Below are 12,069 nucleotides of genomic sequence, written 5' to 3' on the forward strand. Positions count from 1 at the left end.
AATATTGGTTTTGCTTTGTTTCACAGAACTAATCGTTGCCTGGGTTGCGTACGTATATGTGGGGCGGAGCTATCAAAATAGGGGCAAGACCCTTTTGGGGTAGTGGCGTGTTTGTTTTGGTGATTTCAAATATCAACATTGGCTACCAGAAATCACTTACTCTGCCTTTAACAATCTTTGGAAGGTCTTTTGTGGATTTACATGCTAGCATTAAAAATATATTTCCCTATAGAGAAAATGAATGGGCTTTGTTCTTCCAGATCCAACTGCTGTGCACAAAAACTTCATAAAAGTCTTTTTTTTAATCTTCACAGCTTTGATATCAGCAGGATGTTGCAGTAACAACTGCAGGAACGTGAAGCTCTGGGATAGGTGAGTTCTGCTCAAATGACTTCGGCTCTGTTGCAAACCCTAGTGAGCTGCCTACATAGACAGCATTTGAAGGCATCACTGGTGTGCTCCTGAAGTGAAGGCTATTCCAAAACAGTAGGCAGCTAAATTATGCTGCCTTATAAGAAAGAGCAACATCTAAGGCAGCATTCTATCCTTTGCTGATGCATTGCAACAAACTACAGTAAGTGCAGATTTTCAATAAATATGACAAAATGACAAATGTATGTATAATTTATTTAAAGTATAAATGAAAAGATAGAAAAAAGTGCTAAGTGATTACAAATTGAATTATCTTACCAAATATTTGTGCGTTGTATGTGTTTTTTGTGCTTATAGAATATCTAATTGTTTACTTTAATTGTTTATTGTTTACTTTAGCAACAATATTAGCGGTGATGAGACTCACAATTTTTTTGGGTCAATGTTATTGTTAACAAAGTAAAACTGTATCTTTGTTAATCAAAATGAAGCTGAAACTAAATAAAGTATAAATATTAGATGAAAATCTTAAAAAGCTTTGAAATTTAAATTGAAGTACTAAAATTATTACAACTGAAAAAATGTAAAGCGGAATGATTAAAAAAAGAATTACAAAAGCGCACAAATACTTCCACTTAAACTGAAATGAAAATATAAAAAGCTAAATCAATATATTAATAAATACTATAACAGTATAAATAATATTAAAATAACATTCGGGTCCATTTTGTAGCTTATTGTGGCCAAGAACTGCCTCAAAGGAAGATGCTTGACAGACATATAAAGTAACCAACCACATCGTTTGGCAAATGGAACCAACGATGCCACAATTACAGACCAACAAACTCATTGAAATAGTTCTACAGGTCTACAGAAAACAACACGTTGCAGAGAAAGAGAATCTTTCAAAAATCTAAGCACAAATCCAGAGACTAGTTCTTCCCACCAAAGTGCTCATTATATTAAGTATGTACACCGAATTTTATTTCCTGGCAGACTGACCTGCTCACCCTGACTCCCGGAAATTGTGAAGCAGTCAGAGTTCTGTCTGATCTGATTTTCACAAGTGCGTTCCAGTTTTGTGTGCAATATGCATGAACAGACTGTGCCGTCTGAGGCTGATACTAATGGGGTTGCTGCCTGTATAGAGCATTTCAATTTTCATTTCAGTTAGAGGGCTGTCAAAGAAGAGACGTTACACAGCGAGGCAGCTTACTATAGTTAAAAACAGAGCCCACATGTCCCCATGGTCCATGCATGTATGCATCCATATGTGTATGAATACAACGGTAGAGGTGACCTTGTCTATCCGTGATCTCGTAAAGCTGCCCAGCAGGGGCAGAACATGGCTTTGTTCATATTTAATAGCTGAAAGGCAGACGTTTATCCTTAGGGATTACTCACCAATCCCATCAAGATTTTCAATTTCTTGTTGTTTGTTGTAATTAAAGACACCAACTTCCATGCCATACAGGGATGATTTCTGTAATCCTCTTGTAAAACCTGTCATTAAATGAACAGTTTTGTCATTTTGTAAGTGAAAAGGTTGTCATCACTTACCTTCATGTTCAGTCCCCTCCCTGTATTATTTCCTTTCCTCTGTAAAACAAACAAATATTATATATACTGCCAAGGTCCCAAAAAACCCTTTGCTGGAGTTCTCAAGTCTTATTTATGCGTGCATTCAGTCGACAAAAGCAAGTTTGAAAAACGCTGCATGCACATCATATGTTTGAAATACGGCAGAGGCACTTCAGAAGACTTGAAATATAGAGCACAAGTCGTATGGACTTCATTTATGGTGCCTTTTTGCATATTTTGGAGCTTGACAGTATAAATCACCATCCATTTTACTTGAATTAATAACTAAAGCCCTCCTGAAGATCTCTTTTTTTTGTTGTTGTTGTTTTGTTTCACAGAAAAAAGAAACTAATACAGGGTGGGAACAAAACAGAGGTTAGTAAATGATGGCACATGTATGTATGTAAAGACCACATTAAATCGCTTCGACAGTTTTCTGTCCAGTGTTGACATAGGCTGAATTCGGAATAGCAATCTACTCTTATTATTTCTGCCATATTGCATAAATTGTAAGAGTAGTATGCTAGTATACAATTCCAAATTAAGCTACTTTTCTTACTGAAGAAGTAAAAAGCTAATCGGCTGCTGGTATTAGGGGCATTTGATGGGACAAAAATCGGTGTAGGGCAAAATGGCCGTTTATGTGCATTATTTTAAGTGCGCTTAATTGTACTGAATCTGCACTTCAAATTTTAAAAGTCTATTTTAAAAAACTGTACTTGCAGATAATATAATACTTAAAAAGTAAATTTTTTTGTGACAGTTTCTTAAGACACTTAAGTGCACTTTTAAAAAGTGCACTTTGTAATACTTTGTACACTTATTTTGATGTTGACTAACATACTAAAGCACTTGATTATAATTATAATTTGATTGTTACTGTATTTTAAGTGTAGTAAAACTCAACTTTATCATTACAATAGTATAATATTTAAATACACGACGTACAAGTTTCAACAGAAATGACACAATAAGAACAGACATGGAAAAGTTCAAAATTCAAAACTGTTCTACAAAAGTAACGCACTGAATGTTAGTTCGTTTTTCCAACAAAGTGCTCATAATATTAACCAGGTACAGGTAAAGTATATTTTAGTTACCATAAATGCTTTCGACTGTGGACTTACACATATTGCATAGACAATAGGAATAACTATGAAATTACTTAAAAAGTAGTGTACTTACAGTAAGACCTTAATATACTTAAGTTCTACTTAAGTGGGTGAAAAAGCACTCTTAAGTTCAAATAATCACACTTAAAATAAATGTAAATTTTAATACAATTTAATTTAATTGTAAATGTAATTAAGTGTCTGAAAATGGTATGCACTTAAGTATATTCTTTTAAGGCCAATTTATTAGTTTTTCCAACATATTGCTCATAATATTAACAAGGAATAGGTAAAGTATATTTTAGTTACTATAAATGCTTTCGACTGTGGACTTATACATATTGGAAAGACAATAGAAATAATTATGAAAAAGTACACTGTAAAAAATGATTGTGATTTTAACAGTAAAAGACTGTAAAAATGCTACAGTAAAAACCTGTTAACTGGTTAACAGTAAGTTTCCATACTATATTCGGTGAATAAATGTAATTACATTTAATGTGATTCTACAGTAAAATACTGGTTTTTGGAAGTGAAAAAGAAAAAGCCATTGTATAATTTACAGAGAAAAACTGTAAATTGACACTCCCAGAATTCCCAGCATGACACTTCATAGTTGATGTTTTTTTTAGTACTTATATATGTTGGTTTATTAACATTACATCAGTTAATGAAATACGGTATTTTACCGTAAATGTCACAGATTTTTTTTTACAGTGTAGTGTACTTACAGTGAGACCTTAATATACTTAAGTTGTACTTAAGTGGGTGAAAAAAACACTTAAGTTCAAATAATCACACTTAATGTAAATTATAATACAATTCAATTGAATACAATTCACATTGCACCGACAGACGCAGCCAGTGCCAATAGCCGACCCAACAAACTTCAATTTCAACATGTTCAGTTGGCAAAAACAAGTGCCGACCAACGCCAACAGACACCAACAGGGGTAACACAATGATCAGACAAAACCCGACGAACATGCCTGTTGGTGTTTGTTGGCATCTGTCGGTGCAATGTAAATTGACTTTAAAAGCATATTAGTTTTGTAATAAATACTATTTTTAAAGGTATGCTCACGTGTACTTCTTTTTGTACTAGGGGGACATCAATATTTTAATGAAAGGTTGTAAATTTTAAATGCATTTATGGGCTAAAAGTTTATTTAGCCAAATTTTAAGAGTAGACTAGCATGCAGATGGTTTCAAACTCAAAAAAATCCTACTTAGGTGATTTATTGCTGAAAATTACCACAGCTTAAAGCGAAATTTCTGTCTCCACAGTTTTGATGGCTCCTCTTGACCACGCCGTTGCTTGGAGGCAGGGGCCCCTGGAGCCCCGCTCTCACCAGGCAGATTTTCCACCCCTTCATCTTGTATGCGATGGGCCGAGCAGGCAGGCTCCATTTGAGTTTTCATAACAGCAGTCGCTTTGTGGACCATCATTTCAACAGGGACTGGAGCGAGACGCAGGATGTTTTCCCCACCCGTTCGGGTGAAAGACGACGCTCGCACAAACCACAGAAACAGACACACCCACACACGACTAAGAGAATCTAAATGTCTCCTGTGGTTTACAGATGTTTAACAGTACTGCATTTGGGTAATCAAACACTCGAACCGTCCCTCTCTCTATATCGGTGTCTCTCTGTTTCATTCTGCGTAGCAATAGTACACATGAAACACAATGCTGTGGCTTCTCTGAAGGTGCTTCCCTGCCCTTGATGTTTATTTATGCAGTTTCTTTTCAACCAAAGCTATTAGAAATATCTCTATTGTTCATTTTGCATCTATGATGGAGTATCAGTATCATGTTTGCTAGTTTTTCCATATCTTGGATTGTTTTTTACATGACTGACACCAGTGCAAGATGTTTGTGTACAGTTTATGAACACCAACGGAAGCCGAATGGACTCTGTACATGTTGTCAGTGATTGAATAACCTCATCAGCGTTTTCACTGATTCTGTGTGTGTATGTGTGTGTGTTTATTGGCTTTATTATTCCTTCCCTCCAAGCTCCTGTATACAAGCTAATGAGGTGTTTCTTCATGTTGTTTTATATACAGAAATACAGCATAGTACATATAGTAAATTAATGGATTAGTTTTATATGCATATAATGACTATTATTTTTGACTTACAGTTATTATTATAACAATAATAATATGAATATATCTATGTGCAAAATATTAAAGGATTTTCATTATGTATGCCTGCGTGGCATTTATTATTTGTTTCACTAACACTAAAGCACAAAAGCTTTAGTCAGCAGTCTGCAGGCGCAGCTAGATTCCCAAGTTGCTAATTCACTTTGTTTTGATGTAAATTAGACATGTTCTGCCATTTCAGGATGATAGAAAATTAGTGAAACCATCCGATTTGTTTTTAAATCTTCTTTATTTTTTACCATAATATCTTTATTTCTTTTTTGTGTCATGAATACATTCATATTTTCTCAACTTAAAGGATTTTCATTATGTACGCTTGCGTGGCATTTATTATTTGTTTCACTAACACTAAAGCGCAAAGTTTTAGTCAGCAATCTGCAGGCGCAGCTAGATTCCCAAGTTGCTAATTCAGTCTGTTTTCATGTAAATTAGACGCGTTCTGCCAATTCAGGATGATAGAAAATGAGTGAAACCATCCGATTTGTTTTTAAATGGTCTTTATTTTGTCATAATATCAGTGAGTTCTCACAAGGCTTGATGTATTTTTTGTGTCATGAATAAATTCATATTTTCTCAACTGTTACACCCATGAAATCAGAAGCTTTTCGCTTTGGTTTTGAGATTGGGCTTCAGGGCCGACCTCAATCCGCTTCATCATTTCTCAAGCAGGGAGGCTCCAGTCGGATTTTAGTTTCTGAGCATTAGCCTGTGATGAAATCAATTGATCCTCTTATTGATGCCAGAAACACTGTTTAGATAAGAACTGTGCTGTGCTTTAAGATCCCTGTTAAAAAGGTCTTTTATCATAGAGCTGCATAGATCTTTATGTTCTTTGCAGATGCTTTCTTTTAGTTTCTTAAAAGAGGTTATAGAGTTTGCAATTCACGGTGGCTTGCACCCAGGTTGCAACTAAAATCAAATCCCTTGTGGGTCTATATGGCTGTGTTTGAAATGTAAAACTAGTGTACTATTCACTGAATACTATACAGAATATGCTGCCTTCTATTCTTAAGAAAAAAAGTGAAACAGTGTGCATTATGCCACAACAAATGTTTCAAACAGTAGTAGACATGCTATAGTGAAATTCTCATCACATTGTGTTTTTAAATTTGGTTGTGTCTAAAAATGTCTTAAAAGCTGTTAGCCCAATCAAATCATGAATCAAACATTTTACAATTTGAGACTGTAAATTGTAATTATTTTATTATGCACAGTGCATACTATATACTGCAGAACCATACAGAAGTCTTATTTGCTAGAAGATTTTTCTGCCACTGTGGAAAAGGATGTGAATTCTGTGGAAACATATCACATATCTATGAATAAATATCCGTTTCAGTTTCAAACAAACTGATCCACTGTAGACTGTATGCCTGATGTGGAGAGTAAAGGAGAGAGAGGCAGCGCAGTGTGATTACGACGCATCCTTGCCAGTGCAGGCGAGCTGACAGAGGGCTGCTCTCTCAGGTTCCCTGAGCTGCGCCCAGTTCCGCTCTGCTGCATTGCAGTACAGTAAAGGAAAGATGTGAATGGTAGAGAAGTGAGGAGAACAGTAGGTAAGCAGAGATGGCAGAGATGAGCACAGGAATGGTGGAGAAAAGATTAATGTGATCGAGGAAGTCTGAGCGATTAGAACTGTAGTGGGATAAGGAACAGAAAAGTTATGATTAAAGGGAAGGTGAAGTAGAGAAGTTGTGTTAGAGGGATGGTGGTTTGACAGAGGAGTGTAAATTTGTGGTAAGGAGGTGCAGTAAAGAAGTTAAATGTACAGAGGAGAGGAGATTATATGATTATAGGGAAGAAAAATTATGATCAGATGGCAGGAGGTGTAATAGAGAAATTGTTTAAAGGGGAAGGTGCATTCGAAGAAATTTAATTGGAAGGAAGGAGGTGAGGAGAGGAGTTAGGACAGCAGAGAAATAGGTGCAGTATAAGACTTATAATTGAAGGACAAATGTGCAGTAGAGGGGGTATTATAAAAGGGAAGGAGGCGTAAAAGGTGGAAAAAAGGAGTTATAATTTGAGGGAAGGTGCAGCTGATGAGTTATGATAAAAGACAAAGGCACAATACAGGTGTTACGATTGGAGAGAAGGAGGTGCAATAGGGGAGTAATTGTTTTAAAGTAGGAGGTGCAGTAGCTGATTTATGATTAGAGAGAAGGAGGTGCAGCAGAGGAGTTCATAGATATAAAAAAGGAGGTGTAATTAAGGAGTAATGGTTATAGAGGAGGAGGAGCAAAATAAGTTATGTTTAGAAGGAAGGAGGTGCAATAGAGGAGTAATGATTAAGATATTTGTAGTTGTGGAGTTGTGATAAAAGAGAAGGCACAATGCAGGAGATATGATTAGAGGGAAGGAGGTGCAGTAGAGAAGTACTAGTTTTAAGGAAGGAGGTGCAGTAGCTGAAATATGATTAGATAGAAGGAGGTGCACCAGAGGAGTTAATCATTATAAAGAAGGAAGTGTAAATGTGGAGCAATGCTATAGAGGAGGAGGAGCATAAGCGGAGTTATGATTAGAGGGAAGGAGGTGCAGTAGAGGAGTAATAGTTTTAAGGAAGGAGGTGCAGTAGCTGAAATATAATTACATAGAAGGAGGTGCACCAGAGGAGTTAATCATTATAAAGAAGGAAGTGTAAATGTGGAGCAATGCTATAGAGGAGGAGGAGCATAAGCGGAGTTCTGATTAGAGGGAAGGAGGTGCAGTAGAGGAGTACTAGTTTAAGGAAGGAGGTTCAGTAGCTGAAATACGATTAGATAGAAGGAGGTGCACCAGAGGAGTTAATCATTATAAAGAAGGAAGTGTAAATGTGGAGCAATGCTATAGAGGAGGAGGAGCATAAGCGGAGTTCTGATTAGAGGGAAGGAGGTGCAGTAGAGGAGTAATTGTTTTAAGTAAGGAGGTGCAGTAGCTGAAATATAATTACATAGAAGGAGGTGCACCAGAGGAGTTAATCATTATAAAGAGAGAAGGGTAAATGTGGAGCAATGCTATAGGGGAGGAGGAGCATAAGCGGAGTTATGATTTGAGGGAAGGAGGTGCAGTAGAGGAATAATTGTTTTAAAGAAGGAGGTGCAGCACACAGTTGATTTCTGATTAGAGAGGAGGCACAGCAGAGAAGAAGAGTTAATGATAAAAAGGAGGTGTAATTGAGGAGTAATGGCTATAAAGGAGAAGGAACATATAAGGAGTTATGATTAGAAGGAAGGAGGTGCAGCAGAGCAGTTATGATTAAAGGTACAGTTGAGGAGTTGAGAGGGGCAGAGTACAATAGTTTTGATTATTTGGAAGGGGTGCAATAAATGTGTTGCAATTAGACAGCCTAGGAGAGGAGTTATGATTGCAAAGAAGGAGGCTTATAATTATAACTAAGAAGGTGCATAGTAACAGTTGAGTGGATGGATAAAGAAAAAGAGAATAATGGAAACAGAGAATAAAAAGTTTGAAGGAACCTGTCATTGCTCCAAGGAAGGGCACTAGTGCAGTCTGGGCATTCCAACAAGGTCGGAGCAGGTCAATTGCTCAATCTGCATACGGAGCCCAGCACAGAATCTATAAATACTGAGATACAGCACAGGATCTGTTTTTGATGAAGGTGGCCTGACTGCTCAAGGTTTTATAATGTGATGGAGACGTCAGTCTGTGAGGAGCATCACACAGAGAACAGTTACAGTGTTACAGTGTTTTCTACAGCATGCAATATTTGTTCATTTAAATTTAAAGGTCAACATTTGACATTTTGCCAAATATATCAACTGACTGTTTAATTGTGTTGCCTTAAAAATTTTAGTTGAACTTCAAAAGTCATATTTGAAAGTTGGGACACAACCAAGAACAATTTTTTTGATTGAACCTTTTTTATCTTATGAATCAAAACTGACAAATTTGATAAGATCTGCCACAATAAATGACATTTCCCATTAAAAAAGTTATTTTTTTAAAGAAGTTTAAAAGGTCAAATTTTCTATAGCCGAGAGCTAATTTACATAAAATGTACACATGGTGGTTTATAAAATTCTTTCTGAAGGTCAGAATCAATTATCTGTGCCTATTTAAAATGCCACCAAAATTTTCAAACTTTTTTCAGTTTGTTTGGAATTACTGTATATCTCTGCACATTTACCACTTAATCAAGGATTTGTTTTATTCTATAATTTGTCACCATGACCAATTGGAATGGCTTAGATCATGCAATACATCCATCTAACAGGACACTAACAACCCCACCCTTATAAAACTTAAAGGATCAAAAATGGAGCTGGACTGGTCTCAATAACAATTCACGCAAAAGAGATGATGCACACATACATAGCCAAATTCACACGCATGAAACATTATTCACATGCACATGATATGTTCACAAAAGACGTGCAAAATAAAAGTATTAGTAAAATAGGTAACACTTTAGTATAGGGACCAATTCTGACTATTAACTAGTTGCTTATTAGCATGCCTATTAACATATTGGCTGTTTATTAGTTTAGAACACATTTTGTGCATGACCATATTCTATATACCTAATCCTACCCAATATCAAAAACGTAATTTACTGCTTATTAATTAATAGTTAGTTGTTAAGAGATTGTGGCAAACGTCGTAGTTAATGGTTGGTGATAGTGAGAATTGGACCTTAAAATGAAGTGTGACCGTAAAATACATTGCACAAACACAAAACTGTAGCGGAATGTGGTTGTAGAGAAGCGCACGACGATGGAGTGAATGGAAATAGTCTTTAATTCCAACTTAAACACAATGGACAGGAGAATCACCAGGAGAACGTACAACCACAACCACAAACCAATACAGGACAAAGGAACTCAGGAGAACACAGGACTTAAATGAATGGATACCAACGAGATAATTAATGAACACAGGTGGAAATGAATGAAGTAATCAACACAGGGAAACTAGGTCACGGAAGCAGAACTAGAACCAATGAAAACACAAAACTGACTGACATGTTACACTTCGCCCCCTCCCGGGAAGGCGCATCCTCGCACCACAGAACACAATGTCCAACAGAGGAGGGAGGGTGGGGGTTCTGGAGGTGGGCTTGGAGCAGGAGAGAGGCAGAAACAACAAAGTCCAAAAAATAAGTCCAAGGGGAAGCCAGGAGCAGGAGGAGCCAGGTGTAGAGCCAGAAACCAGCCAGGATGAGGCCCCATGGCAGAGTCGAGGGAGGGAGGAGCCATGGTGAAAAGATGGCAGGCGAGACCCTGGGGACGAGTGATGGAGACGGAGCCGCTGGAGGTGGAGATCCAGGTAGAGCCGAGCAGACGGAGAGACAGGGCGACGCAGAGGATCCGGAGAGCCAAGGCAGAGCTGAAGGCACAGGCGACTGAGGAGGAGGCGGGGATCCGGAAGACCGCGGCGGAGCCGGAGTGACTGAGGACAAAAGTGGAGCTGGAGGGAAGGAGTGCAGCACTGTTGCAAGAGACTTATTTTCAAAAACATAAAAAATTCTAATGATTCCAATCTTTTGAATGTAATTTGAAACCAGTCTCACTCAAAGCCTGAAGCTGTAGATCTGCTGGTGACTAAATACATGAATTATGGTGAACGTTCAATGCAGGGGGTTGGTTGGCACCATCATAACTGTGAATGAGGAGACTAAAGGTCTCGATAGAGATCAAAGGCAGAGATAATGCACTTAGGCGCTGTTCCATAAGCACTTTGTGAATGATAGTCTTTAGCCTGAATGGGGTCTAATTTACCAGCTCTAATTACTGACTGCTAGTTCTCAAAGTGTAGAGAGATAGCATCAGTCATTAGACCTTTGCTAATTTCCCAGCCTGTCCATTTTCTACCATACCAGCCTTTATATTATCTGCTCTGTGCAAGCAGCAGCTAAGAATAGAACAGGGAAAGAGTGTTTTGGCTTTGTGAATGCAGTTGCATTCATCTGGCGTGCTTCTCACAGACTCACGCATTGAGATGGGTAACTAGCAGGTTACAGCAAATGAATGTTTACAATTGTTTGTTGCATGTTCACATCTCTCAATCATGAGGATACTGCCCATCTCTCAGTATCCATGGGCAGCTAGTGAATTATTACATTGTTGCCATGATTTTGATGCGGGAATACCTGTTTGCTCACCCAGTGTGAGCAATTGCCACCATGTCCACTGGGAAACGGAAGCTCTTTGTGAGGTTTGAGAGTAGTTTTTAAAGTGTTGTAGTGTGATAGATGTTGACAGCTATAAAGGAGTACAGCACAAAGCTTTGCAGGTCACTGCACAGTCATGCAGTACAGAGACAAAATCTGAATGCAACTCACTCACAAACTAAGGAATAATACCACATTCAAGAGCGTATCAAACCCAGTGCCTCGCTCACTGAATATTAATTGCATGATGACACTTTTTATAATAAATTATAATGTGCGATTTCCTTTATGTCAGTGAAGCATTTTGTGTGGAATTATTTAACCACACTGCCTGTCTTTCCTCTGTAGCTGCTACCCATGAGAGCATAAAAACTGACGGTGCATGAAAAAAGTTAAAATGAAGTAAATACCACCCAATTAGAAGCTCTTTACCACATCCCAGACAAGACAGACTGCTGTAAATGAGAGAAATCTGTTCTAGGCAGTTCACTGAGTGTCTTTCAGCAATGCAGAGTTTGCTAAAATTACCAGGTGCTGTGAGCTAACTCTGGGCTGGAAATAAATAAACGAATAAAATAAATGAAGAGAAAAAGCACTATTCACACTGCAAATTAGATTGGACTGCATTGTCTGTTATGAGAATGATTCTGAATATGAGGCTTTTTATGCTAATGTGATGAATGAATCCGTAGGAATTTCTTTGGCCAGTAATCCATATAACCAGAC

At 37.5% G+C, this 12,069-nt stretch overlaps 1 long non-coding RNA gene across 1 annotated transcript; it reads left to right on the top strand.

The window, feature by feature from the left end:
* Positions 1-315: 315 nt before the first annotated feature.
* On the top strand, positions 316-5,080 carry LOC107752099 (uncharacterized). The gene is made up of 3 exons (XR_001641330.1): positions 316-372; positions 2,292-2,328; positions 4,353-5,080. It is a non-coding gene; the product is annotated as an uncharacterized LOC107752099 (long non-coding RNA).
* The last annotated feature ends 6,989 nt before the right edge of the window (positions 5,081-12,069 follow it).

Source organism: Sinocyclocheilus rhinocerous, unplaced genomic scaffold, assembly GCF_001515625.1.
Source record: "Sinocyclocheilus rhinocerous isolate Xijiao unplaced genomic scaffold, SAMN03320098_v1.1 scaffold2306, whole genome shotgun sequence".
In the NCBI taxonomy this organism is placed as follows: domain Eukaryota; kingdom Metazoa; phylum Chordata; class Actinopteri; order Cypriniformes; family Cyprinidae; genus Sinocyclocheilus; species Sinocyclocheilus rhinocerous.